The 24352-nt window shown below is 43.2% G+C and overlaps 1 pseudogene; it reads right to left on the bottom strand.

The window, feature by feature from the left end:
• Nucleotides 1-1001: 1001 nt before the first annotated feature.
• On the bottom strand, nucleotides 1002-5486 carry LOC103635340 (mitogen-activated protein kinase 7-like; annotated as a pseudogene).
• Between the last annotated feature and the right edge of the window lie 18866 nt (nucleotides 5487-24352).

The raw sequence follows: 24352 nt of genomic DNA on the forward strand, positions 1-24352 counted from the left end.
CTTAGGGTACACAGAAAACCAATCAGGCGTTCTGTGAACAATGCATTATACAGTGCAAAACAATATTTTGTATAATCATATGCACGATTTGCTAGAGACAGGGGTGACAACGAGTCTAAATTTTATACTATAAGATTTAAGTATCAGATCCTATTTCTATTCATTTTTAATTAAAATTTATTTAGGATTCTACCATTTTATGAAGAAACATTTGGATCGCAATCCATTGCCACCTCTACCTAACAGTTGTTATATTGATAAGACTGATCTTTTTTTTTGGGTTCAACCCCCCTCCCACCACCACCACACACACCCACCCACCCAAGCTAGTCATTGACTATTTCAGTTTGGACACTGAAAAGGTGCACACCATTATCTACCTATGGTCTTCATCCTAATTCCTTGTTCCGTTCTTCCTATAATGCTTGTGGAACCGTTCATCCTAATTAGAGTTGAGAAAAAACTGAAATCCGAACTCGGAATACTCGAATCCGAAATATCTGAAACCCGAATTTCGTTCGAAAATTTCGGATAGCAACTTGCAAAACCCGAATTTATTTTATATAATTCGGGTACCCGAAATACCCGAATTACCTGAACTTTCATGTGTCATGTACTCATGTCATTCTTAATTATTAATTTGTGCATCTATAATTATATGTAAGCGTGCATGACTTGTGATTGTAGATTGCTTGTGTTTTTTTATGTCCATGTATATTATTATTCAAACTATATTTTTATACTAATTTAATGGGATGCATGTGTTTTTATGATACTGACACAACAGTTCGGGTAGTTCAGGAATATCCGAACCCGAAATTCCGGGTACCCGAATTTTCGGATATTATAAAACCCGTTGTAATTTCGGATATCGATTCTCAAAACCCGAAATTTTAAATACCTAAATTATCTAACCCGAAATTTTCGGGTAACCCAAATGCCCAGCTCCTAGGTGAAGTCTCCCTGGGAGATAATAAAAGAGCCAACATGATCTGGTGGTGTCTTCAGCTTACTGCCATCAAACAAAAGTTTGGAAACCCTCAATTAAATGGGTGTACAGTATACACAGGTATGCAGACTGTTTAGGCTGCTACAACTGTAATCTATAAAGACAAAACAGCGTAGAAATTGGCTGACTTTAATCCAAAGCGAACACCTTAACGATCATGTGTCTGTTATCACCTAGCTTTCTCCTAACTAATCCTCCAAATTCCGGAGAAGAAATCACTTTGCTATATATAGAACGATAGCAAGAGATGCATTCTTGTTAAGCTTCCAAAAATTCCTTCGAGTTCAGAAACATGAGCTCGAGGCCTAGCGTTAACTGAACCAGTTTCACCATCCCGTTGCAGATCTGCTGCAGCTCATCCAACATACCAGTCATCGGGCATCCTTCGCTCTTTCGGTGAAGAACACCAGCGACCGCTGCGACGCCTTTGAAGGGAGCAACGCCGTGCAGCGGGCTCCTATGGAGGTTGGCCCTGTCTGTTAGGTCGCTTTGGGCAAGCCCCTTGTAACATAGTACTGTGGCGGGCGTATTTGTTCCGGCCCATCTCATGTGCTACCTTGGCATCCATGGGATGCTGCCCTGTCCTATACTGCATATGGTCTTCCTCAAGCTCTAGCTGTTGCTCCTGCCTGTCGGCGCTGTCCGGTTTCAGGTGGTAGCAGTAGGCTGACGAGGTGTTGGTTGCTGGAGGAACGGCTGGGTTCCTTGCCACCTGTCGCGCGATGTGTTGATCAGTGACGCTTGCGCTCTCGAATGGTAGTACTGGGCCTACCACTCTTCCTGGTCTGGCTGCAAGATTGGCAGAGATGAAGCATGTCAGGAAAATTGAGGCTCAGGACTCAGGAGTGACTGAAAAACAGACTGATGGGTAGCCATAAATAAGGAGATGCAGACAACTACCTGCTGGAATCCTTTGAGCAGCCTGGGAGGTTGCTGTTGGACCTTCCTTTGCAGGAATTGGAGTGGAGTGAACGGTTGTTGTCCTGCAAGCAGCAAATCAAGGTCAACAGTCAAGTGTGAGTGATAAATCTTTCAAGGGTCACAATCAGTTCACCAACCCAATCTCAGCAACCAATAAATGGCAGCGCAAATCATTGGAAGAAAAAGGAGATTATGTTACCTTGGAAGAGAAGCATTCTTCCTGACAAGCATGACATTACTCCCTCTATTTTCCTCTAGGCTAGTGAATTGCCTATGAAACTTGTCAACAGCACTGCAGAATAAAAAGTATTCGAGAACTATTAAGGATGTTGGCCATGAATATTACAATATTGAAACAAACAAAATAACAAGAGGGAAAACAAACTAAATTAAACGATATAGTTAAGGTAAGAACCTGGGATATAGAAAGCTCGTTTTTTCAGAGCTATTCTTGTAATCCTTCAGAAGTTGAGGATGGTACTGCAGTATCTCCAGGAATATAAGTTCCTTGACGTCCTCTTCGGTAAACTTTTCTTCAAACTCAAATTCCATTTTCGGAATTGGCTGACAGGATGGTTCCCTCTCCACTTCCCCAATGCCTTCAAAATAGGGATCGGCCAACGCCTGGTCATGTATACAGCACAATTATTGTTGTTAGAATATAATCCTGCAAATCAACCCAAATAACCGCAGCGCAAACATAAAACCTATGTTTCATTATGACACACCTACCTCTTCAGCCGTTGGTCGGTCCTTAGGATCAAATGCTAGAAGCCTTTGTAAGAGCTTGAGAGCCGAAGGATCTGCACCAGGGAACTTCTCTGAAAAGGGTATTGGTTGTTTCCTCATGCAGCTCAGAAACTTCCTTGCTTTCTCATTTTGAATCTGTGGACAGAAGAACAAAAACATTCAGGATTTACCATATATGCCCGATACGGAACGTGACCCAATATTACCAAAAATAATAAAATCATACCTGTGAAATAGTATCTGTTGATGGTGTGCCCAGGAGATTAGTCATCAAAGTGAACTGGTGAAACACATTTTTACCAGGGAATAAGGGCTCCCCAGTCAAAATCTCTGCAAAAATGCAGCCAATGCTCCACATATCAATAGCCGGTGAATACTGCACAAGAGAAACAACTTAGTAATTAATATTGTCAGGATAACTTAGGCATTTCAAACTAAACATTGAAGGCGAAGGAAACAAAAAATAGACCAATAAGACTTGACAAAACAACAGTATGAAGAAAAAAATGAGTACCTTGCTGAAGAAAGATCCACATAGCTCAGGAGCCCTGTACCATCTAGTAGCAATGTAGTCCTGCAATCGTTTTAGGGCAGACATTGGGCTTAAGTTCGAAGTAGGATCCTTTGATGCCGAACACACTAAGTCAATAATGTTGCTCGTAACGCATAAGAGGCTTCAATAAAATATGATACTGTGAATCTCACAATAGTAGCACTGTAAAAATAACATACCGTGCAGAAAACTGTGGTTGGAGAGTCATCAAACGCGACCCTTGCTAGCCCAAAGTCACATATTTTGAGTTTGCAGTCAGCATTTAATAATATATTTTTTGGCTTTAAATCCCAATGATAAACATTAGCTGCAGAAAAACAAGCCAGTCAAGCATTAGCTCGTAGCCACTCTGTGATAGGTGTCAAGTAAATGCATGTAACATACTGGACCGTTTGGATCTGAGGAATTGAAATTTACTTCATAAAGTAGTCTATTTAGCTTGGAATATGATATTCCATCACTTTCCAAAGCTTAGATATAAGCTATCTTAAATTCATGGTGTGCAGAATGTAAAATGATTTTTTGTTTTAGCGGAATATGTTAAGACCCTAAAACTTATAAGACGGTCTTCGACTCACTTCTCTATAGTAAAAAAAATGTAGCACATAAATATCTCTCACATATTGTTAATAATAGTATACAAATATATTTAGCATAAAATCATATTAGCTTAATTGATATTTGCCTAAATTGCTATTATTAGAATGTAATTAAATTAGAAGAAACCAAACGGGGCATAAGTGAAATCAGCGCTAGCAGAATTTAAATAAGGATTTAAACAAAAGAAACGAAAAAGATCTGATAGTAATTATCTAAGGTACACGTACACTTTCATCTAATAGGCACAGGGGATGTCAATAAATTTCATCCCCCCTTAGAACATAAAGAAAGCAGCACATCACACCGTCAATGTGCATTGATCAGAAGACCTTTGAGGCTGAGATAAGGAAATCGTTAGAGGCGTGTGCGTACCAGCATGCATATACTTCAACGCACGCAGCATCTGATAGAGAAAGTACTGGTGGTGCTCTGTCGTCAGGTCAGGGTTAGCCTTGATAACCTGGTGAAGGTCGGCCTCCATCAATTCAAACACGACATAAATGTCTTTGTAGTCCCTCCTAGCCGGAGGCAACATGACATGCTTGATCTCGACAATGTCAGGGTGTCGTAACAGCCGGAGCAGCTTGATCTCCCGGAGGGTCCTGGCGGCGTCGGACAGGTCATCGAAGACGCCTCCTATTTTCTTGATCGCGACCTTCTCGCCGGTGCGCCGGTCAATAGCTGAGCAAACGACCCCGTAGCTGCCTCTGCCGATGATCTCTTGGGGTATGTATCTGTCGGCGTCGCTGAAGGACTCCATGTCTGGTGGGTTCTGCGAGTTTTGGTAGATGGGGACGGTAAGAGATCACCGATGGTAATGATAACTAGGCAGCAGTCGGCTCGTAGGATTTATATATACGTAGTAGTCCGTAGTAGTCCGTCCACAAAATGAAGGAAATAAATAAATACTCCTGCGGCTTGGATTAGGAAGATTGGATAAACATACATACCCAAGTCACGCGAATCCAATACCAGCGTCGCGTGGTACTCCTGCCGCGTATATCGGTTGGCGTCAAAACAACAACCGTATTTTTCGGGGATCTGAAACTGAAAACCTAGTAGCTTGCTTCGGACTCTGGGGAGGACTAACAACTCGTATCTCTTAATCTCTATCGCGCTGCAAGCAAGCAACTCAGGATCAAAACCCAAATCCATCCTTTCCTGCCGATGCCAAAATCCGGAGAGGCCGCATCCTTATCCAGCCAGTCGTCCCATACGAGCGTTGTCGATGGCACCAACACCGGGCGGCAGAGAAGAGATAAGAAGCAACCTTTCCACGCTCTGGAACCGACCTCCCCGCCTTCTTCCTCTGCTCCGCCTGCGCCAGCGCGCCGGCATTGACCTCCGGCATCGCCAACCCCTGTCGCCCCAATCCGCAGGCAAGGAGGGGGAGAAGAGTGGGCGGCGGAGGAGCAGAGGCGGCGTCCCCTTGGGTTACTTGGGGCTTGGGGCTGTTTGTTTCAGCTTTTTTCTGACCAGATTTTTTGAAAATCTGGCTGTAGGGAGAATCTGACTGTGGAGAGAATCTGAGTATCATTACGATTACGTGTGGGGGAAGACAAAGTTGTTCATAGGACTCAAGATCTAGAAAGTGACGGATTCCTACTATTACAACGACTCAACCGATTATGTGTTTATGTTGATTTTGAATGGTTTTTGTTCCAACGAATTTTATAGAAGCTGGCTCAAAAGCTGAGCGTTTGGTAGTCCGCAGCAGCTTTTGATGGCCAGAAGCTGTCAGAAGCCGAAACAAACAGGGCCAATATGTGCGCGGTGCAGCAGGGTGGCGTGGGTGTGTGCGCGCGTGAAACAAGTCGAGGGAGATGCGCGTGGACGGTCCTGCCCTTGCCCTCTCCGGCGACGGCGAGCGGCTGAACTGCGGCGATGGCGCGCGCCGTTAGGCGAATATTTCATCATGGTCAGCGAGATTCTCTACTTTATTCAACAATTCTCCGCGGTCACAATTACTCTATATATCTACCCTATACCCCACACTATTCTATCCCCTCCCAGCCCCCACCGCGCCTGCCACTGTGCCCGGGCCCACCTCCACCGCGCCTGCCTACCACTGTGTACGTTGTGCCATGCAAAGAAGATGAGAGAGACTATAGAGTTGGGCGGAAGAGTGCGCTAGATTTAGAGTTTTCCCAGCTACTGTTGCATTTAGCGTCGGGCTGAAGTTTCCCCGCTGCAGCACATTTGTTGACTCTATACCTTTAGAGTTGTGTTTACCGTCCGTGGCTGCGGACAGCCTTAGTCTCGACCTCTCGGTGACAATTGCATACTTCGCAGTTGGCACTTGGCACTATAGCCAACAACTAATGCGTAATCATATCATTTGTGTGTATCACATTTAACGCTTACATCCACCATAATCTCGGGTAGATTTTAAAAAAACCTAACCAATCATAATTATGTCTACAGTTAGTGGACTAAGAGACTCGTTTGTATACTTGCACATAAGACCTGATTGCACATAAGAAGCTAAGCTAAAAACAGTTTTTAATTGTTTAATTACGTCATATCCTTATTGGTTTCATGTAATTTATATCTATTGCCCCGTTTTTAAAACTAAAGGAAAGGTATGTTAGTAATTATGTGTTGGGGGCCTTCGGCTTCCGAAGGTCCTCAAAAACATGATTTGACAATGTTTTCCAAGTGAAATATGTGAACAGGTATCTTCAGAATCGGGTTATGAGTATACAAGAGTACGGTCAGGACGAAGCTTGAGTGAGACGGAAGGCGATTATGACGAAGGATAAGATGATCACGAAGCTACGACATGACAGCAGAAAAGGGGAACCGACTTAAAGATGAAAAGGCAAATTAGACCCCGAAGAATTACTATAGAGTTATTGATAAATGTAAAGGGCATTAATGTAATTCTACACGGGCCGCGTCCCTTGCCTATAAATAGATGAACAGTACTCCCGTACTGTTCACGCTGACTTGGCATTCGCTTTTCGCATTACGCCTGTACCTTTATTTTCCGTCAATCCGAAGGTACATGTATAATTTGTTATTATGAATATGATAGTGCAAATAAAAATAAGTTGATAATAATATTTATATTATTGTTTGTATTTCTTATACGAATTCTTTCTTATCATTTATCGAGTTTACGAAGGTCTCTTTCTTCATAACCTTCGTCCGAAATTCATTATGTCCGAAGGGATATAAAGTCTTGAAGGACGAAGGACCTTTATATTTAACACTTTTTATGTTGCCTTGTTCTTAACTCTTAGCATTTGAGAAAAGTCCCTAACATTGGCGCCCACCTCCGGTGAACTCACGTACATTTTTTGAGTTTTGAACACCTTCGGCAAGCATCACCTTCGTCATGCCACCGAAGAAAGTTTCAGCAACAGGGGCTGCCACTCTGCAGCCGCTGGACCCCAATCAGGATGTCCTTTCTCTTAGGGAGGCCCGAAGCCAGAAGAGGAAGGCCACCAGTCCAACGCCTCCGGAGGACGACTTGGATCAAGAAATCCAAAACTTGGAGATGCTCCATCAACAGGTCCAACGAAAGAAGGAAAAGATGGCTCGTCTAGCTGACCTACAAAGGCAGATAGACGAAGCCTCTGAAGAAGTTCGTCATCTTGCTCAAGATGACCAGAACCGAAGGCCTCCGCGCAGAGAGCTTCATCAGGAGGGCTTCTACAACGAGGACGACTGGTATGAAGATTTCCATCATGGAAATTTTGCTTTTGATGATACTTCTCCTCTGTCAACAGAACTGCAGGCTACACCTTGGCTCCAGTCTTACAAGCCATCTCAGCTCCCCATGTACGATGGTAATTCAGACCCGAAGCAATTCTTGATGAGTTATGAAGCAACCATATCTTCGTATGGTGGCAATACTGCAGTCATGACAAAGTCTTTCGTCATGGCTATCAAGAGTGTTGCGCAAACCTGGTACTCCTCTCTTCGGCCAGGAACAATCACCTCATGGCAAAAGCTGAAGGACATGCTGATAACCAGCTTCCAAGGGTTTCAAACGAAGCCGGTCACTGCTCAAGCTTTATTTCAGTGCACCCAGGACCACGAAGAATACCTTCAGGCGTATGTCCGAAGGTTCCTGCGTCTGAGGGCACAGGCACCAACAGTGCCCAATGAAATTGTCATTGAGGCCATGATTAAGGGGCTTCGGCCGGGACCTTCAGCTCAATACTTTGCAAGGAAGCCTCCTCAAACTTTGGAGAAGCTGCTCCAGAAGATGGACGAGTATATTAGAGCTGACAATGACTTCCGCCAAAGAAGGGAGGAAGCATACAGGTTCTCTGAAATGACCAGGGGCTTCGGAGGAAGATTCCATCCGAGGCACGTCAGGTCAATTCACAACTCTGCTCAGAGTGATGATAGAGGGAGTCAACAGCAAAGGCCACAGTACTCCTCGCAAGCTTCGGGGCAGTAGCAAAGCTCTTTCCGGCCGCCAGCTCCAAGGGGCAGAGGCGCCAGAGGCTTCGGAGGAAGATTTGGGGATCAGCTAAGGAAAATTTATTGTCTATTCTGTGGTGAGGACAAGGGCCATACCACCAGGATGTGCCATGTTACCATCCAGAAGCAAAAGGAGATAGCAGAAGCTGCAGTGCAACAGAGTCAGCCGAAGCAAGTCATGCATACTGCTTCGTACCATTCACCTTATATTCTAGAATATGTAGGCAACCACCCTGCAGCTTCTGTTGCTTCGGCAAGCCAACCCCAAGCATCTTGGCAACAGCCTCTACCTCCACCACCAACGCAATGAGGCCAGCAGCCAGAAGGGAGTCAGCACACTCACCTTCAACGGGACTTCAGAGAAGAGTCCGAAGCACGCACAGTCAATAGCAATGTGCCAGAGTTGAAGCACATTTACTGACAAATATCCTACCCTGACATCAGTTTTTCGCATTCAGTATTATTTTCTTTTTAATAAGGAACAATTATCCTACCCTGACAGCAGCCAGAAGTGTTTTTTGTCGTTTTTAATCTCTTGTAACAGTTTCGCTTTTTACCATAATAAAAATATTTCTCCATAGGCTTAAGTTGCCGAAGCATAAGAATTTATTGTGGCAAGGAGGACCTTCGAATTATCAAAAATTTTGTTCTGAGGAACGCAACGTAATTTCTTCGAAGCAGCAAAAAGTCGTTCCTAAGGGAGCGCAGTGTAAGTTTTCTGCTCAAAAGTCATTCCGAAGGGAATGCAGAGCTTACAGCGAAAAATAAACGCTGATTCTGCTGAAAGTAAAAGGCGAAGAAGCTCATAAGGGAGGCTTACAACGAAAAATAAACGCTGATTCCGCTGAAAGTAAAAGGCGAAGAAGCTCCTAAGGGAGGCTTACAGCGAAAAATAAACGCTGATTCCGCTGAAAGTAAAAGGCGAAGAAGCTCCTAAGGGAGGCTTGCAGTGAAAAAGCATCGATCTTCGGCAAATATCATTTTGCATAACATCACATCATTACATCATTTGCATAGCATAACATCATACATCATGTTGCATCAACAACGCAAGAAGGGAATCTCAATACTGATATTCGAAAATTGTTTCGAAGAAATAGTGACAAGGCACAAAAAATAACTATTGAAGAGTTATACCTTCGTCAAACTCTGAAATGGAAAGATCTATTGGTTATTGACTCTACGAGGATTGGTTACTGATCTTATGAGAGCACGGATATTGTTTACGAAGCATGAAAAGAAGGGAAGGTGTTTTTTCGCCGAAGGCTCAAAAACGGTATGTATAAGAAATTTCATGCATCGTAAAGAATAGAACCATAAACAGCTAATATATTACATTCAAAGTTACAAAATATTACACATGTTTCTCAACAAACATTACATTCTAAATGTTTTTGCAGCAGCATCTAATCTTTCCTTAGAACTACTCCTGCAGCTTCATTTAGCAGTTGATCAACAACCTTATCCATGATGGCTTCGGCCATTTTCCTAATTTCGTCATCCCCCTTCGCGTGGGGTCCGCAGATGGCTCAGCAGGTTCTGAGGGAGGAGAAGATACGGCTATATTACTATTACAAACCGTAAACAAGTTCGAAATCAAAAAATTACAACAGAGCCAGAAACCACTAGTTAGTACCTATTTGCCCTTCGAGCTCTACACTTTTCTCAGTGGCCTCTGCTACTTTTTCTAGCGTCATGGATGCCTTTTTCGCTTTTTCGTATAATTTCTTGGGCCATTTCCTGGCCACCGTTGTCCCAGATGTCGTTGAAAAATTTTCCACCAACCAGGCTTGCTTCGGCCGAGGGGTCTTTTATATCTTCGAAGGATAAGGCGGCTTCAGATTGTGCCAAAAATTTCACATGCTCACAGCCCTTCCTCTCCAAAATGGTAGCAATCCCCCTGGCACCCGAAAAGGCACATATGTCTCCGCGGCTATTCAAAATTTCTTCAAAGGCCTCAGCTTCATGGCTGATCCATTCGATTGGGCCTTCGGGGTCACCCCTTACGAAGTTCTCTTCACTTGAAAAAGCGCCAACGTTGGCGAAGCTGGTTTTCACTTTCTTAACACATTCTATAGACTTTTCATAGCATCTTTTCTTAGATGCACGAAGCTCTTCAACATTTTTCTCCAAATGATTTGCCCATTGTTCACTGATTTCTCGTTTTGTTTCTTCAAGTGTACGCTCCTCTTTAGCCCTGGCTAGTTGTTTTCGAAGATCTTCAATTTCACGCTTCTGAGCCTCAGCTTGAGCTTTAAAAGTAGCTTCGTCTTCTTTTATTCTATCTATCAGTGAATATAATATTTTATCTTTTTCGAGACCTTCGTTCCTTAGTTCAATTACTTCGGAACGAAGGTTGCTCAGGGCCATAACGCACCCTTCGTCTTCAGCATCTTTTTGAGCCCTGAGGGCATTGCTAAGTATAAGACCCTGCAAAAAGTTTGGTTTCAATAAGCTTAAACAAATGAAAAATTTTGATTTCAGGAAATAATACAAAAACCTCATTTTCGCACCTTTAAGCTATTATACGCCAAGCTGTTGGCTAGCTGGTCCTTTGATAATACCGAGAGCCCGTTTTCTAGTATTGGGAATCCGAAGCTCTTGCTCATCTCCCGACAGACAGAAATCTCCTTGCTGTCAGGGAGACAATACAAAAAGTCTTCTTCTCCACTACCGTTGAATATCAACGCCCCCTTTGGATATTTCAGCTTTTGGGCGTAAAACTGGGCCTCTCGCTTTTCTTTTTCAGTCAAATTTTTCCCCGAAGCATGACGTAAAATATAATCGAAGGCTTCGGAAGATGCTTCGGGGGCGGCAGTACCAGTTTCTTCAGCCGAAATTTGTTCTACTATTTCTGTTTCTTCGGCTTCCAAGGATTTCACCTTGGTGGGCTCTGAAGGCCTAGCTTCAGTCTCAGATTGATGTTTTGAAACTTCGGCATCAAGTACTTCAATATGCACTTCAGAAGATTCAACAATTTTCTTCGGAGTTGTTCTTGAAGACTTTATTGTCTCCAAAACGTCCAGCACATTAACCATCCTTTTTCTTTTGGGGGTCACTGCTGGACCCTTTTGGCTTGTTGCTGCCTCAATTTTTGCTGAAGGACTTAGAACTTCCGATGTCTTTTGTTCTTCAGCCCTCGGTTCTTCTATTTTTTCCGTCGGCGGCACTTTGGCCGACCCTTCAATATTCGGCAGGGGAGTTGGTTCTTTAGCTTCGGTGGCCGAAGTGGTCTCACCGACAAACTCAGGCACTGTGGCCGGTTCAATATAACGTGGCCGGTGTGTGAGAACTTTTACCCTTTTCCTCTTCGGCGTCGGCTCGCTAGGAGCGGCTGAAGCAACTTCCTTTGCTGAAACAGTATTTTTTCTCTTCTGACCCCGTGTTGGATAACGGTAGTCAGGGTAGACAAACCCAATCGCATCAAATACTCGGTTAAGTCTCTTCTTCTTTCGGCCTCCGAAGACCGCTGATAGTGCAGTATCTTCGGCCTTAGAGTATGACCCAAGCAGTTCATCACTTATGGCCTCAATACTCTTCAGCCAGTCGTCATCCGGCTCTACGAACTTATCTCCGTATTTGAATGTGTATTTTAGTCTAACTAGTCCACCTTCGTCAGGTTCCCTGACGGTTTCCTTCGGCATTTCCCATTTATCTGCAAGCGGCCATACTCTGAAGGCAATGTGTTCTTGCATCAAATCCCTTGTCCCAATAAAAGAGCAAACCGCGCCGAAGGCTCTCTGGCATTCTTCGGCTGCTTCATTCATTTCCACCTTCGGCCTCCGAAGGCCGAAGCGTTGCCAGATAGGGCGCATAATGATATCTTTAATATCTTCCCGTGTTTTCAAATCATTCTTCACATAAAACCAATCCGTCATCCAGTCGCCGGGCCACCTCTTTCGAAAGGTTGGCACGGGGCAGCTTGACCCAGATCGGGCACCGAAGCTGTAGCAGCCAAAGTTGTTGTGATACTGCTCTTTACCCCAGGGTTTGGTCTCATACAATAGCTCATGTATGTTGCAGAAACTTTTTGCATTTGGTTCTAAACCTTGGCTCCTCACGGCCCAGACGAAGATGCCCATTCTTATGATTGCTTCGGGAGTAAGTTGATGAAGGTAGATTTCAAATATCTTCAGTACTTCCACGACAAAATTGCTCAAGGGAAACCGCAGTCCAGCCTTTAAGAAGCTTCGAAAGATTACGACTTCATTCTCTTCGGGAGTAGGCACAATTTTCTTCCCGTCATCTGCCCTCACAGTAGACATGTCTCGAAAATATCTTCCCCTCATGTTATCAAGATGACTCTGTTTAATGCTCGATTTTCCGAAGACTGTGTGACTTGGTCGCCATGGTCGATCTTCGGAGTCTTCACCCCCACTTTCTACATCATAGCTGTCACTATCACCAGTGTCTTCAGATAAACCCTCCAAAATCTCCTTAGTGATCTTCTCTGTATTGGTCTTTGATATTGATTGAAGAAACCCGAGATGCATCTCCTCAGAAAGGCTCAGCTTCGATTCAACAACAACTTTCTTATCTTCAGACATCTTCGCAAACGCTGAGAAGTGTGCTCTCAAATCCGAAGCTTAAAAATTTAGAAAGCCAAGCAAGTGTTGTTGCGCACAGGCTAAAAGTCGAGTGAGCAAAAGCAGATGGCAAGAAAGTGTGCCAAATAAACTCGTGGTGAGCTCTTATTTATACATCTAGTACGTTGAAAACTGGAGGGTCCCGCTTGTCAATGACTGTTGCTATTCTAGCAAAGGGAAGGTGTTTTTTCGGACCTTCGGCTTAAGGCCTTCGTCCATGTCGCAATGTGAATTTATCATTCTAGTAAATTAATATTGCGAGGGGCTACTGTTGGGGGCCTTCGGCTTCCGAAGGTCCTCAAAAACATGATTTGACAATGTTTTCCAAGTGAAATATGTGAACAGGTATCTTCAGAATTGGGTTATGAGTATACAAGAGTACGGTCAGGACGAAGCTTGAGTGAGACGGAAGGCGATTATGACGAAGGATAAGATGATCACGAAGCTATGCGCAGAAAAGCTTCGGCATGACAGCAGAAAAGGGGAACCGACTTAAAGATGAAAAGGCAAATTAGACCCCGAAGAATTACTATAGAGTTATTGATAAATGTAAAGGGCATTAATGTAATTCTACACGGGCCGCGTCCCTTGCCTATAAATAGATGAACAGTACTCCCGTACTGTTCACGCTGACTTGGCATTCGCTTTTCGCATTACGCCTGTACCTTTATTTTCCGTCAATCCGAAGGTACATGTATAATTTGTTATTATAAATATGATAGTGCAAATAAAAATAAGTTGATAATAATATTTATATTATTGTCTGTATTTCTTATACGAATTCTTCCTTATCATTTATCGAGTTTACGAAGGTCTCTTTCTTCATAACCTTCGTCCGAAATTCATTATGTCCGAAGGGATATAAAGTCTTGAAGGACGAAGGACCTTTATATTTAACACTTTTTATGTTGCCTTGTTCTTAACTCTTAGCATTTGAGAACAAGTCCCCAACATTATGTATTAAAAAACTAGAAACTGGTTTCTTAATAATTGAATTCCAAACATCCCTACTATTTTTTTTATAAATCAGTTTCTAGAAATTAGAGATTGAAATTTCTAAAAGCTGGTGCGCTTCCTAACAAACCCTAAATAGTCATTTAACATATTTGCTTCCTTTTTAATAATTCCTTTACATATATTTTCCGGCTGGTGAGACAGATTTGCTCATCTCCAAGCTATCGTGATTTCTTTTACATCTGTCCATCTTTTTCTGCACGCTGCCATGAACGAGGGAAAGAATCACCCTATCGCGTGTTGGCCCAGCGCCCAATTTTTTTTTGCATTTTAGTCCTTTTTGAGTTTTTGTACAATTATGCCCTTTACAGTTTCATTTGAAAAAATGAATCCCAACCTCGGCGCCATCATCATTGGCGCTGAGGTAACACATATTGGCGCCGGCATAATTGGCGCCAGCTATGTCCACGTGGCAGTTGGCGTGGCATGTGACAGGGGGTCGGCGCCATAGATCTTGGCGCCGACCGCCTATATGCTGCTGATCAAACACTCCCCGACCTCGGCTACGCGCCTATAAATAACCCCTTCGACCGTCTGTTTTTTGTGCTCATTTCTATTCTTCGAAACGAGAGATATCAACCTGAATTGTAGGATGTCTAGGCGTGGTAAAGCTGCTAAACAAAGGTAAGTGTTGTATTAAATCATATTTTGTGAGTCTATTATATTTGTGATTGTTATAGATCTTATCGAAATTTAGGAAGGGTCCTTTGATCGGAACTGCCTTCGACCCGCTGTCTTTGCCAACTGGTGTTCCAGTGCCTATGTGTTTTTGTGGTGATCCTTGCAAGGTTGATAAGTCTGAGGATCATGACACCTATCGACAGAGGTATTGGATGTGTGCTAACTATGCATTTGAGCCAACGATTGTTCAGCGTCGGATGAATTTAATGGTGAGAATAGTCTTTTAATATGTTAACAATTTGAAGACTCGGAGTGGTGCATGTTTTCTTTGCCTACTAACCATTGCATGTTTTGTAGGCTCCTCCACCGCTTTGTGATTTTGAGCAGTGGATTGACACAGAAATCTCACAGAAAGACAAGAAGTGGTTGGAGAATCTTAAAAAGTGTGATGTGGAGGACAAAGAGAGAATGAAGAAAAGACGAGAGGAGCCTGTTGCCGAGCAACAACAGAAAGACGAGCAGGGAATGAGGCGTGTTGCTGAATGCAGGGAAGAGAAGGAGAAGAAGCTTGAGCGTGCACATCGTGCAAAGGAAGCAATGGAGGAGAACCCTGACGCATTTCGCAAGGGCAAATGGCCCCGTTGCACCCAGTAGTCTATGTGCTTATTTGATGTTATGTAGTAATGAACTTATTGTTCGGTATTATGTAGTGTTGAACAATGCTATTTGGTAATGAACTACTTTAAAATTGATGAAAACGACTTAAAAAAGCAATTGATGAACAATTATGGATTCAAATAGAACTTTAAAGGCAATTGTTGAAGACGACTTAAAGCAATTGATAAAGAAAATCAACACGCTTAAAGCAATTGATACAGAAGAGTTCTCTAGTAGTGCTCCCATATTCCAAATTGTGTGGACCCTTCTCCATAGTATCCTACCATTGTTAGTATCCTCCATACTAACAATAGCAATATTCACATTCATCACATGCAAAATAAAACATAGCAATAAGTATAAATTTTGACAGCACCTACCCTACACGGGGAGGATACTAAACCTGCAGATTGAACTCACATTCATCACATGCAACACATTTATATTCGCGATAATCACATTCAACTAACAACTAATTAAATAGCAATCAATTGGCAAATTTAATACCTCAGACTACGAGGTCGACAACGCAGTGGGCAAGGGCGGCAGCCTAACGCCGTCCGGGCGGCCGGATGCGGGGCGGCCACGGGCGCCCCGGGACGGAGGAGGCCGAAGCAGGGGGCGTGAAGGCTGGGGGCGGGGCGGGTGGTGGGGGCGGTGGCCCGAAGCCGGGGCGTGGGCCGCGCAGGGGCGGCGGACCGGGGCGGGTTGGGGGCGGCACGGTGCCCAGGGGGCGGCCGGGCACGACCGCGATCGGGGAGGACGAGGTGGCCCGGTGCCGGACCGTGGGCCACGCGGGGGCGGCAGACCGGGGGCGGGGTGGGGGCGGCGCGGTGCCCAGGGGGCGGGGCGGCCGGGCACGACCGCAGCCCGAGGAGGATGAGGCGGCGGTGTACCGGGCGGCAGTGGAGGCGGCGACGCGGGGAAGAAGAGAAGAAGCGGTGCAGGGAAGAAGAGAAGAAGCGGCGCAGGAAGATAGTAATTGAGAAGATCCGGCGGCTGGTAAAGCAGGGGGTCGGCGCCATAGATCTTGGCGCCGCCCCCCTGACACGTGTGCTGCACAGTACAGGGGTCAGCGCCGAGATCTATGGCGCCGACCCCTGCCACATCGATGCCACATCATAATACATTTTTTTACCTAGGCTCAAAAACTAATGGCGTCAGCATGTTGACCCTCGGCGCCAATGATGACGGCGCCGAAGTGGGGGTCTATTTTTTGAAATCAAACTGCAAAGGGCATAGTTATGAAAATAAAACGCTAAAAGGGCTAAAATGCAAAAAAGTTGGGCCCAGCGCTGCCGGACTATGATACAACAGCTACATTCATCTATTTTCGCTGCCTATGGCCGCAAAAAATAGCAAAAAATAAACGTTACTTTTCGGCCGGCAGGGCTCAACCGCTGAAAATAGCTTATTTTCGGTGACTTGTGAGCCGACCGCCGAAAATAAGCTATTTTCGGCGATTGAGCCCTGGCCGCCGAAATTTTCCCAGGGTTATTTTCGGTGGCCCCCATTTGGCTGCCAAAAATAAGCAATTTCAGAGATTTTTTGAAAGAAATGCAAAAACAACAATTTCAACAACAATATAATCACAATAATATGACAAAAACAGTAATTCCAAAATTACACACATTTAATACAAAATATCACAATTCTTCACAAGTACATCACAGTTCACCAAAATACCACTAGAGTCCACATTTCACAATTGTTCACAAATACATCACATAGTCCATTACAACATAAAACAAACTCACAATTCACTACAAGACTCAAATCATCACATATCGGGGTCATTTGAGTTGTGACCACTACCTCCAGAAGCGAACAAGTCGTTAACGAAGTCGTTTAACTAGTTTGGATTCTAAAGAAAAAAGAAGACATTAATAACTATAATGTTTACATGACCACTATTCAAACGAATTGTTTGTCAACCTAACCTCTCATGTAGTAGCTCCCTACCCTCCATAAGCTCCTCCTGGTGCTGGTATCACTGGTGGTGGCGTGTTGTGGCCCACAACCCCGGATCCATACAAAATCAAATTTAGTCAAGATTTGAAAGGTTAATACATACGACAAGTCTAAACTAAATTGAAGCACCTGAGGTGGAGGTGGCGGAGCATGTAATCCCCACTGAGGCATCGCTGACTGAAATTAAGAGAAAACGAATGGTTGTTGTTGTGCCTACTCTGGAAACCAAGACTGCTGCAAATACAATATATTAGTATATGTAAGTGCAATCAGCCCTAAGTGAGGGTTTTGGTGATTTAATGATAAAACAAATAAGGGTACTAACAAGTTTTCTCCCAGTATATGCTTAGAATGTACAGGAACTAAAGGAAGTATCAAGGACAAAAGAAACACATATGCAGTTTCCTTGAAAAGACTCCATGCGACGGACGTATAAAATTTTATGTATATCTTGTGTCGCAGGATGTAATTATTCCTTAGTAGTTTTCGCACAGGTAATGGTGTTTGCTATAGCTCAAGCCTTCAAATTCAAAAGTTATTTTTGAAAACCAAGAATCTCTTAAAATCTCTATGGCTGACCGTGGTTAGGTTTGACAAACTGAGAGTGTTCTTGTTGAAAAGCAGTTGAACTTCTTCGGCTGCAGTTGAGCTTTATCAGCTGAACTAAACTTCAGCTGAGTTGAGCTTCTTCAGCTATAGTTGAGCTTTTTCAGCTGAGAAAAACTTCAGTTGAGTTGAACTTCTTCAACTGTAAGTGAGCTTGCTTTTTCAACTACATTTGCTTTCTCAACTCCAGCTGAACTTCAACTTCAACTGTGAACCACTTTGACCATACACCAGTTGAACTTGCCTTTGGGCAGTTGAACTAGGGTTTTCTCTCCTGAACTCTCTGGTCAAGACCAGTTGAACTGGTCCTTAGGGGTGGTTCAACTGGTCTCTGACCCCTCTAACCTCTGACCAACAGTCTGCCAGTCAGACTAGCAAACAGGTCAATAGAGTTGTTAGGGGCGGTTCAACCGGTATAGGTCAACTTGGCTAGACTACGCGTCAGTCTGCCAGTCAGTCTGATAGTCAGACTGGCAGATAGTCTGCCATACCTGCTAAGGGCGGTTCAACCGCCCCTAGGGCAGTTCAACCGGTTTGAGTCGGGTTCTAGTTCAAACGGCTAGTTTTTGAGCCGTGATTATAAATAGGACCCACACCCCTCTCTTTAACGTTGCTAGTCACACCTACATTCATTGATCACCTAACTTGAGACAAAGGCACTCCTCTCTTCCTCTCTCACACACTCAAACTTGCACTAGATTCAACTTGGTTGAAGGAGACTTTTGGTGTGAGGTTTGTGCTTGTGCTCACGAATTTGGTTTTCCTTTCCCATCTCATTCTAAGTTCTTGAGCTTGTTGCAAACACCTCTTGTGCGTTCTTGGTGTTCTTGAAACCCTAGGTTTCAAGGCGGTTTGAGGTTACTTGGGAGTCTCCAAGTTTGTGGACGACCCTAAGAAGTTTGTAATCCCCGCTCTTGTGAGCAACGTTTGAGATAAGGAATCCCTTGACCTTGGTGGTCGGGTTTTGGAGGATTAGGGTTGAAAAAGATCCGGCCCTTTGTGGGCTCCCCAACGGGGAGTAGGACACCTTTGTGGTGTGGCCGAACCTCGGGATAAATCTTGTGTCTCATGTTCTTGCTTGCTTTGTGATTGAGATCTTTTGTTCGCAAGATAGACATATAGATTTTCTCGCCGTGTGGACCTTGTGGTGAAATAGCTCTCATATCTTCACTCTCCACACTTTGACTATTAGTTGCATTTTCCCTTCCAAGGGATTCACAATATATATCTTCGCTTAGTTCATAGTCTAGAGTTACCAAAACAGTTGGATTGGTTCAGAGTAGTTCAACTTGCCCGTGTAGCAGTTGAACTGGCCTGCACCAGTTGAACTATAGATTTAACAATCTTTTGAAGTTTATGGTGGAAATTTTCAGGTTAGCCTATTCACCCCCCTCTAGGCTACTTTCAATATAGGACAAATATACGACCGTGTTGAAAATAAATAAGACACTCACGTTCATTGCTTGTTGCGCCTGTGCGTTGTAAGCAGCCATGTACTCTGATTGTTGTTGGACGAATGCCATTTGTTGTTGCCGCAGCTCTTCACAAAACCTTTCTTGTTGATCCCTTATAGCGTCCTCCATGCTCGAGCGCCGACTATGACTGCTACCACAATCCACCTGCGATGAAGAGCCGCCACGAGACTGCAACTCCTTTGAATCGATCACACCGGTAAACATATAATATCTTGAAAAACAAGAAAATTAGCTATTCGGTCATAGTTTCAATATTATTGAAAAAAATAACAAGTTAATACCGTCCATGGGCTTTTCCTCTAATAGAATGCACAACTTCAGCGTCGATGGTAGGCGCTCCTCGCCAATCATAGTCTTCTTCATACTTCTTAACCATCTCCTGCCAGTAAGTCTCCTACAATATGAAGGTTCAGCACACATGTAATGTATATCTATACGACAAGAAAACATTAATTCTAATAACAACTAACCATACGCTCAACGACCGTTTGACTACATAGCTCATCGTAAATTGGGCTTAGGACAACTCCAGTTTGAGCCTCCTGCGAATATATGAGTTTAAACTGATTCCATTTCTAAGTAAAATAGAATACTACATACTCACCATTCGCTTTGCCAACCAAATGTGTCCATCAGCCCCATAGGTATGGTTGATTACGACCTCATCATCGTCCCCGTCCTGCTGATGGCGCTGCCTGTGTCGATTCCTGTTTGATTTCTCAATCCACTCTAGCGAAGCCCATATCTCACACAAAGCCTTGTAAGCCTGCGGCCGGTGTTCCATCCATGGAAGAGTTACCTGTATCTAAGCATCATCACAAAATTACATTCACATCTGAATGAGCTGCTAAATTAGATTTTTACCTCCATGTACTGGTCCATAGTCAAGTAGATGTCCGAATATTGTTGAAAGTTGTTGATAGAATGCCCTCGACGCTTCATGTACGTGTTCACAACATGTAGACGAGCATTGGAAAATGCATCCTTGCACACCTTCTAGCATTTTTCTCTAATACTCGGTCTGCATGCTTCTGAGCCTCAGGTTCCACACGATAGCGTCTCTGTCCAACATCAAAAATAAAGTTAGTATGAAACAAATCATAATATGTTAGTTTCAAACAATACTCTTACCCAAAAGTCATGCTTGACGGCGCCCTGTTCCATATGTAGCATGTGGAGCTAGTGTGAAGTGCGACCAGCTAGTGCAAGGAACCACCACACCTTTCGAGTCGGTCACAATTCAAGGATTATGTAGACGATAGAGGTTACCTAAGACTTGATTAACTTGTCTATGGTGACCTCGGTCGTCGAAAGACGTGTCATCCCATTAGTTGCATGACAAAAAAACAAGGAAGTCCTGTCATATATATAATGTACAGTAAAATAAGCAAATAAGTAAGAACAAAAATGTCCAAATGTGAGTACCTATCACCAACCGGGATGATCAGTACTCGAGCTTCTGATTGTGCAGGCGCTGACGGAGGTAGGACAAATGGCCCTTCCGAGTGCCCCTCTGTCGAAAGGCAGGAGCCTCGATGGTATCGTTATCCGCTTAAGCATCTACGCCCGCGAACTCCTCCTCCTCATGGCCCTACACCTCGGCATCTATGGCTGCAACTTCTTCCTCATGGTGCTGCACCTCCTCCTCCTCGTCCTCCTCTTCCCATGGACATGAAATAGAGACATGTAAGACACATTTATATATAAGTGAATGAAAAATAAGATCAATTACATAAAAATTTACATCGGTACTCCTTTGTAGAGCGATAGGTATATCACACAGTTCCAGCCGGGCGTGTCTCAGCAACGCCTCCTGTCTGCTCTAGCTAGAAGAACTCCCTTGGAAAAGGGAACGTGCACTAGGGACTATCCTACTAGCCACATTAGGAAACCCCCTCGCAGTGTGCTTTGTTTTCCTACCACTCATCCTGTTCAATAGAAAAACATTAAAGGTATTAGTTCCATAAAATTAAATATAATTAATAAAAAAACAAATAATACATCACATAAAATTAAATTATGCATTGCACATCAAAATTCATCGGAATCACGATCAAGGAGTCCTCTTCGATCCAAAGCTCGCAATGTGGTTTTTTGTTCCTTGGATTTCGTTTTCGTTTCGGTGCAACACCCTCATCAATAGTGATATCATCACAGTCTCCGACTAGTGAGTTGAGTGCAACACCCTCATCGACAGTAAAAGTGGTTGGCAATTCTTTTTCGTGATAAACCTCATCGGCCTGACCGTCTTCGAATTGATAACCAATAGTGCAAAGAGTATGTAAACGTTCCCTAGGGTTCACCTTGTGAACTACCCACCATGCTTTAAACTTTAGATTGGGTACAACATATAGTAGACCTGCTCGCACTGGTGTACAAGGATAAAATTATCATGGCCTCGAAGTCGTTCCTTGTGCTTTACTTCTGTTATGCCATATTGACTTTGTCTAATCCCATTATTGCTGTCAAACCAATCACATAGAAAGAATACTACTTTCAAAGTTTTGTTCCCTGCAAAATTAAACTCTAGGATGTTTTGAATGATGCCATAATAATTAGTTTCTCTTCCGAGTGCATTGAGTGCCCTAGTCACAACTCCAGTATTACGTGCGGCTGCACGAGACGAGACTTTTCAAATTGGTCTAAACGAAAATGGAAGCCATTCACATCATATCGACCAAAGGTTCTGCAAGTCACCGTCCTATAAGATAGTTGTCTCAAGTCATCATGTATGTTAGGAGTCTTTGTGCACTACAAATAATATAGAGTTAAAATGACTACCTCACGTAAAAGGCCAAATGACATCAAATTAAGGAATATAAAGAGTTTACATGCTCCCGAAACTAGTCAACAAAATTAGGTCTTCCTTGCCTCCCATGCCGTCGCATCGTATCTAGTTGTTTGCTTGTAGGTTGATGGGAATAAGTCCAATTTTCCTCGTCGAACTTACTGTACGACAAATAAGTAATTAAATATAGCTCCATGGCAGAGAAATTATGGGGCAAAATAAAGACTTACATTAAATATGGATCCATCTCTTCCATATTCGAGTACATGTATAGCAATACAAACATTCTTTCATCCATGCTAAGATGGTAGAACGTGCCCTTACTAGTACTTGTGCCTCTCCATTGGAAAATTTAGAGATAACTGATATGAGGTTCCTCATTGACATTGTATCACATCGTAGCAGCATAGATATTTTGTTCCTCTGCGAAATACACATTCGTGAAGTATGAAACCTCCTTTAGCAAAAAAGCTTCAACGATGCATCCTTCTACTCTAGCCTTATTTCGAACCATGGCTCGCAGGTTTTTGAGTGCATGTTCAATGTGATACATCCACCTATATTGTATAGGTACACCAACCTTTGCCTCATATGGAATGTGAATAAGTAGATGCTCCATCGAATTGAAGAATCCAGGTGGGAATATTTCTTCTAGCTTGCATAGCAACACTGGTATTTCTTTCTCCAACTTCTCCATCATATTTTTACTTATTTCTTTAGCACAAATCTTCCTGTAGAAATAGCTTAGCTTAGCTATTGCTTGCCAGATGGCGCCGGGCATGTAACCACGAAACATGACAGAGATAATCCTCTCCATTAATACATGGAAGTCATGGCTCTTTAACCTAGTTAGTTTTCCTGTTTCCAAATTCACTGCTCTTTTCAAGCCCGCAGCATAACCATCGAGAAATTTAATTTTTTCCATCTATCTCATTACCTCGATCTTGTCCTTAGAGGTAAGATAGAACAAGGCATGTGGCGCCTTGCTGTTGTCATTGAGCACTTGGGTTGGTTAGTCACAAAGCATTGCTACATCTCTTTGAGCTTTCATATTGTCCTTTGTTTTTTCAAAATGCATGCAGGTGTGTATGAGGGTTTCAGCAACATTACTTTCTTAGTGCATGCCATCAATGTTGTGCACAAGAATCAATGACGACATATAAGGGAGCTCCCACATACCACATATATGTGTCCAGTTGTGGTACACTATGAATCCTTAGTACTTGTCCCCCTTTTTCATTTAGAACAAGGTTGTTCAGCTGAGCATATATTTCTGTTGCGTTCAGACGTTTAGGTGGTCCTTTGGTGACCACGGTGTTCTTTATAAAGTTTTCCTATCACTCCTAAAGAGGTGTTTCCTGGGCAACCTGAAAGGCAAATGGCCTCAACATTTCCTCTAATCAATTTTGGTGTTTGACGTCCATCACAAACCATATGGACTAACTAGTTTGCCTAGTTGAAAGGTGTTGGCCACTTGTTCTCAAATGCTACAAATCAAGAACAAGGCAACACAATTGTTAATGGTTAAAGACCTTCGTCCTTCGAAGCATCATTTCCTCTCGAATATAATGATCTTCAGACGAAGGTCATGAAGGACATACTTTCATCATTTCAGTATATAAATATAAATAAGAAAGTAAAGGAATACAGATAATAACAATTATGTATCAATAATCTATTTATTTCTGTATTCCATAAACATGAATAAACATCAATAATATCCATGTTATATTGGTACCTTCGGCTTGGCGGAAGGTGAGGGTGCGAGAATGACGCGAGAGTGGTTACAATCCAGCGTGAACAGTACGATGTTACTGTTCATCTATTTATAGGCACGGGACACAACTCGGATAAAAGTAAATTTATGTCCCTGGCAACTATCTATAATCTTAACATGAATTATTAAGTACTTTATGGTCTTTATCCTCTTTCAGTCATCATCGTACTTGAGCTTCGTCAACATGTTCAGTCGAAGTCCTTTGGCTTCCAGCTTCGTCGCCCATTCTTTATTTCCCTTCGTTCTGTTGTAAGAGAAGTCCTCCATCCCAAAGCCGAAGCTTCTTGTAACTATTCATAATCATGCTGAAAACATATGGTTAGTCACGTTTTTAGGACCTTCGGAAGAGGAAGGCCCCCAACAGTAGCCCCTCACAATATTAATTTGTTTCTTTATAACAAATTTAGACTGTGACGTGAATGAAGGCCTTTAGCCGAATGTCCGAAAAACACCTTCCCTTCGCTAGAATAGCAAACGACACTGACATGCTGGACCCACCAAATCGTGGGGCGCTAGGCATATAAATAGGAGCTCGTATTGAAAGCGTTTCTTGTGCCATTTCAGTTGCTTATACTGTGCTCGCCATT

The sequence above is a fragment of the Zea mays genome, chromosome 8, assembly GCF_902167145.1.
Source record: "Zea mays cultivar B73 chromosome 8, Zm-B73-REFERENCE-NAM-5.0, whole genome shotgun sequence".
NCBI lineage: Eukaryota > Viridiplantae > Streptophyta > Magnoliopsida > Poales > Poaceae > Zea > Zea mays.